Source organism: Leptodactylus fuscus, chromosome 5, assembly GCF_031893055.1.
Source record: "Leptodactylus fuscus isolate aLepFus1 chromosome 5, aLepFus1.hap2, whole genome shotgun sequence".
Classification (NCBI taxonomy): Eukaryota; Metazoa; Chordata; class Amphibia; order Anura; family Leptodactylidae; genus Leptodactylus; species Leptodactylus fuscus.
The window spans coordinates 49968612-49974611 of NC_134269.1; the positions used below are offsets into that span (position 1 = coordinate 49968612).

A 6000-nucleotide genomic window follows, 5' to 3' on the forward strand; every position below is an offset into this window, starting at 1 on the left:
AAATGGAAGCTCCTGGCACAAGTTTGGCCCATCTTTTACTAAACTATTCTTCAGACGTATTTCCATGTACATGCTATAACTAGAGCATATACACACGACCGGGTGCGTTGTACGAGTAGACGCCAATCCGATAATTATAGAGCAGGTTCTATCCTGCTCCACAATATGAAACGGGACAAAACCCCCAATAGAAGTGAATGAATCACTGAAGGCACTCTGACAACTGTATAAGACTAAATTCACATCTGCGCCAGAGGAAACTGCCAGAAGTCAACAAAGAGAAAAGTCCTGTACTGAGGACTTTTTTCTCCGCTAGTTTTAGTATAAAAACAGCAGACATTATACTTTATGGGGTCTGCTGGTAACTACTACGCAGACATGAGCCTAGCCTAACTAGAAAGCTTTGCCTGGCGAGAGTCACAGAAAACCTGGTGACAAGCCCGGAACCTACAATGGCTGCCATAGGGTTATACCTATATAGCTGTACTTCGGATATATAAGATGTTCTTCCTTTTAGGATTATAGTTTAATACTCAGTGGTTAGCACTGCAGCCCTGGAGTCCTGGGTTCAAATCCTGCCAAGGGCAACATCTGCAAGGAGTTTGTATGTTCTCCCAGTGTTTGCGTGGGTTTCCTCCAGGTACTCCGGTTTCCTCCCACACACCAAAGACATACTGATAGGGAATGTAGATTGTGGGCCCTGTATGGGACAGTGACTGGCAATGTCTGTAAAGCGCTGCGGAATATGATGGCGCTATATAAGTAAGCATAATAATAATACTAGTAGAGTTTTACTAACATTCAGTAACCCTTTGACTACTGGGTACACGATTTCCACTTCTTCTGCCCAAAAACATACTTGGTAAGCGGAGCAGCTCCAGCCAAATGTGTTATTTAACATGTGAGGTCACTGGCACCACACGATGGCGGGTTTGATCGAGTGGAAGTGAAGATGACAGAACCTCTCTGTACTCAAAGGTGTTATTTAGTTCTCAGAAGCAAAAATATATAATAAATCATTTCCAAAAACAGCCAAGCGTTGCTCAAATTTCCGGCTTAGCTAAAGAAAAATATTTGGAGGCACAAAACATTCAAGTACTGAAATAAGTAACTTTATTACAGAACATTTCTTCAAGGTACAAATAAAAAAAACCTGCTAGGCCTCATTTCTGTGCAGAAAATCCTCAGCATTATATAGTAGTAGCAAAGTGGGTGAGGTTTTCTACACTATTTCCAAAAAGATGTCCAGAATCCAGACGTATATTATAATGTAGTGCAGATTTTTTTTTTTTTTTTTTTTTTTGTAGCATATCACTTATATGTTGCAGATTTTCACCAAGAATTGTTGGGTTAAATTAATGCCAAAACTGCAAAATTTCTAAAATAAATAAATAATTCCTGCACTTTTTCTGGTGCAAACAACCCGCAGCTTTTCAAGCATAATGGTGCAAAAGAGAGGCACAGTGTGAAAACTCATGTAAACACTTGAGATTTCAGTCTCTGTGGAAAACCACCTCAAGGTACGCAACAACAACAAAAAAATACGGCAAAGCGTACACATTAGTATAATATATGGGGTAGATAAATTAAGAAACCACCCAGTTTATTATTATATTCTGTAGACACAGTGGGTTGGTGAGATGAAGACTAGGTGAGGAGTCAGGACAACCAGAATGCTTCATGGGGCGCCATCTTCTCAATCATACTGCAGGGGCCCCAATCACCAATATCATAAAGCGCCTTTCTGCTGACCAAAGACTGGGCACATTTCTTAGGCCTGGTTCACATCTGTGTTCAGTATTCCATTAGGAGAGTCCGTGTGGGGATCTCCTGAACGGAATACCGAATGCATACTGAAGCAGCGAGCCTATGAAAGGACACGGACCCCATAGACTACAATGGAGTCTGTGTGTTTTCGGCGTGGTGTCTGCACGAGTCATGCAGAGAGGAAAATAGTTCATGAAGTACTTTTCTCTCCACTTGTTCCGTGCGGACACCAAGCAGAAAACACACAGACCCCATTATAGTCTATGAGGTCCGTGTGCTTTCATAGGCTCACTGCTTGTCAATGCGTTCAGTATTCCGTTCAGGAAGGGGGGGGGTTGTCCCCAAGTGGCCTCCCCTAACCCAATATCGAATGCAGATGTGAACCAGGCCTCAGCCTCAGAAAGTTAAGAGCGCCCTAGTTCAAGGTAAGGGCTCGTTTACATCTGCGCCCAGTTTCCGTTATACAGGTTTCAGTTTCCTGCAGGCATTTTTCAAACCTATTCAAATGAATGGGTTTGAAAATTGTCCGGCCGTGAGCGCCGGTGAGCGTTTTGTGATCTCCGTGGCGAAACCGTTTTTTTTTTAAACCGGAGACAAAGTCGGACATGCAGGACTTTGTATCTGGTTTAAAAAAAACAGTTTCGCCACGGAAAGCATAAAACGCTCACCGGCGCTCACGGCCGGACACCGACAGGTTTCCGTCTTCTGTCTGCAGAAGACGGAGACCTGAGAACGGAGAACGGACGCTGGTGTGAACAGAGACCGGATGCTGGTGTGAACCCAGCGTAAGAGCCTGACAGACTACTGTCAGAAGCAAGTGCTAGACAGAGAGCTAAACCCAAAAGAAAACTTAGGTTGGCACCAGTTTAGGAATTTGCAAATCTGCAGCTAAACTGCTGTGATATGACTACAATGTGTTAACAAGCACCACAGTCGTCTACAATGCTAGCATTCCTTACTCCCCATGGGACCACTGCCCTGTAATGAAAATCTGATTACAGTATGAGGCAGTAGTCCTGTGTAGTCCAGGAAATACAGAGTCGGAATTAAAGGGGTTATCTAGTTTTCAAAAAACATGGGTCAAATAACAGGATGCATCAACACAAAACAATTCCTATCATATCCTGCATAAATTCATCCCCATTTAATTTCGGTTCAGGTCATTAACCACAGCTGTGACATTCTGTTTACAAGCTCACTAACCCTCCTTGTGAGCAGTTCAGTCGGCAAACGAAATATCACAAAAGCACAAGACCTCCTTGCCCCTTAAAAACCCACTCATGGGAGTGATTTATTGCCTGATCAGATATAGGGAAGAGAATGATGCTGCACAGATTGAAGAAATGAGACACAAAACAGATCCTGCAGCAGGGGAATAAGTTGCACACAGGGAAGAGTAGAGAAGGGAGGGGTACAGAGAATGAGAGCAGGCAAATGAATAATACAGAGTCACTGCATGTAAATAACAGTGATACGAGGAGCAGCAAGTAAAATAAAGCAAAGCAAAGGGTGCACAAGGGAACAGTTAGTATTAACCACTGCTGTGGATGTATTTGCACATAATTTTAGGAAACTGCTACCTGGTCCATATTTCACAGACTGAATACCTTGTATGAAGCCGGCTTGAGAGTTCTTAAAATCAGATCCGCTTTGCTGCTACTGTAAAATGCTGCAGATTTCCTACATGGATTTCAGTCCCGTGGGAACATTTCCTTAAAGTTGTAAACAGCAATGTCTTTCCATAGCCTCACAACTTCCTGCTTACTTTAATCCATTTACTTTTCAGTTCCTAAGGTTATTTCTGACCACTTCTTGTGAATACACGCCCAGCCATGATTAATTTTACAATCCAATACCATTGTAACAGCATGTCCCGACAAGCAGGAATTGCATCAGAAATAAAGGAGAAGCCGCAGCCTGCAGCACAATTCTGATTTCTGGCCGTTTCCAGCTGAAACAATATCATAAACTGCTCAAAGAAGCAATTTCCATCCAAAAGTATGAATATTAGAACCATCGTATTAACAGAAACAAGAAAATCTGATGGCGTATTCACGTCACATCACAATTTCTGGAGCAATTTGCAGCTCAAAAGCTGTGATATGACTACAATGTGTTAACAGATCCTTAAAGGGAGTGTGTAACAAAAACTCAGTATAACAACCCAACCTTGCTGATAGGTTAAGGTCACCTGAATCAAAAAGGGTTTCTCCTTGCGAATTGCTACCACCTACTTTGCCGAGAGATTACCATTTCTGGCAATATTCAAATGAGCTCTTTATAACAAGGGCATTACCGTTTAATGTCTTCATTGCTCCAGAGAGCTCATTTTCATATTGATAAAGACAGGATGCAGGCTGGAATGATACGCTGGGTTTTGCATGGGTGGCATATTAATACCCAATTGACAGCTGTCCAACTGATACAATCCCTAATGCTCATTAAAAATGCGGCCGCGTTATAGTCAATGTCAGATTGTGCACCTATAGTGAATAAATTGGGCAGTCAACAAGAGAAGAGCTGGCACTGCACTTTCCAGGGGCTGCAGCCAGTTTAGTGATTGGGGATCACAGCTGTTGGACCCCCCACTATGTACTAGAACAGGGGTAGGGAACGTACGGCTCTCCAGCTGTTGCAAAACTACAACTCCCAGCATGCATACTGGCTCTGCTGTTCTGGGAACTCCCATGGAAGTGAATGGAGCATGCTGGGAGTTGTAGTTTCACAGCAGCTGGAGAGCCAAAGGTTCCCTACCCCTGTACTAGAACATACCACCAAGGTCTATCCTGTGCCAATCCGATATAGCATGCAGCGTAGGTAAATATATAGGTATGCATTTAACGTGACGTTTCCTGACCTGTCCGTAGCAATTGTATTCCCCATACGAATTCTGCAGCTACTCTTCTTGGACATTCATGAATAACTTGACACGTGTTTCTGTACAGACTGACTCTAGGTTCATAAGTAAGGAGCAAGATGGATCCCAGGACAGTCAAGTGTCCGATCTTTTAAACTCTGAGGACTTTTTCGTCTGGTGATTTCGGACACACACTGCATATGTGAACACAGGCTTGCGCTGTCAGTCAATGCTGTATGTAGACACACCCCTTTGACAAGAAAACCGTACTACCAAGTTGTCAAATTGATCAGAATTTCTAGGAGTAACAGAGAAACCGCACAACATAATTATAAGAAACGATGCACCCGAATCATTTAGTATATGATAGAAGTCAGAAGAGGTGAGGGTCTGTCTTTAACCTGCACGACACAATCCTTGACCTCACGTATTTAGAGTTAAAATCACAATCTCAGATTTTTTGCAATTTTTTCCACTTTCCTGCAGTATACTGACCAGAACATTCCTGATTCACCAGGTCGCCGGGTTCACATCACCTACATAACAGATCACAGCATCTTATCATTTATAGCCCCTGACCACAATGACCTATGACCCTTGCCCTCCTGCCCACAGATACAAAGAGGAAGCTGCTTATCAGTTTTTTTTGCTTTGATTTGGCAAACCTCAACATCTATCCCATTGATCTGCCCAAAGTCTCCTGCCATGACCACAAAGTGCAATGACCTGCTCCAATGGTCACTAGGGAGAGGATGGACACAAGAGCATCTACTACACAGAGACTGGGCACAGCTTCTACCTATACAGCACTGAACATACACGACCACTACAATTCATTCACACCGATATCATCGATACGATCTAAACGCTTATACGATCAGCGATTGCTACGTATAACAGTCCACTCTGGTAACCACAAACCTCCGTTCCGGGACCGGTCAGCTCACTACGCCGGATCCGCTTCTGTCTCCCGGGCCTCAGCTCCTAGATCGAGTCGTACTGATCTTTGGGGGAAAATAATAACCCAATCACAGGATCACCTCCCTGCCACAGTGAGACGCTCAGCCAATGGGAAGCAAAGCCGTGCACCGTTCCCAGCCAATCAGAGAGAAGAACCGTCATTCACGTGGGTTTCTCACCTCCTTCAGCAGCAAATCAGAAGGCGATAATGACACCTTCTTTGGAAGGTAGACGCTACTAGTCCCCGCCCAGATATTCCAGACGAAACCAGAACGAGGCTTGACTCGCAAATATGGGCGGGGATTTACGTCATTGACTCTGTCAGCTGTTCTGTAAAGACTCGCTGGCGAATAAAAGGCGCGGGAAATTAGAACATGTATTTGTTGGCAGAGTTTTAGGGTTAGGACACACGGTCA

The 6000-nt window shown here is 43.8% G+C and overlaps 1 protein-coding gene across 2 annotated transcripts in view; it reads right to left on the minus strand.

The window, feature by feature from the left end:
- GLCE (glucuronic acid epimerase) overlaps positions 1–5704 on the minus strand; it is a 52720-nt gene extending 47016 nt beyond the window's left edge. For both annotated transcript variants that reach the window (XM_075273095.1, XM_075273094.1), the window contains exon 1: positions 5546–5704. The gene's annotated coding sequence lies outside the window, so the exon portion shown is untranslated. The remainder of the gene's footprint in view (positions 1–5545) is intronic.
- Positions 5705–6000: the final 296 nt, after the last annotated feature.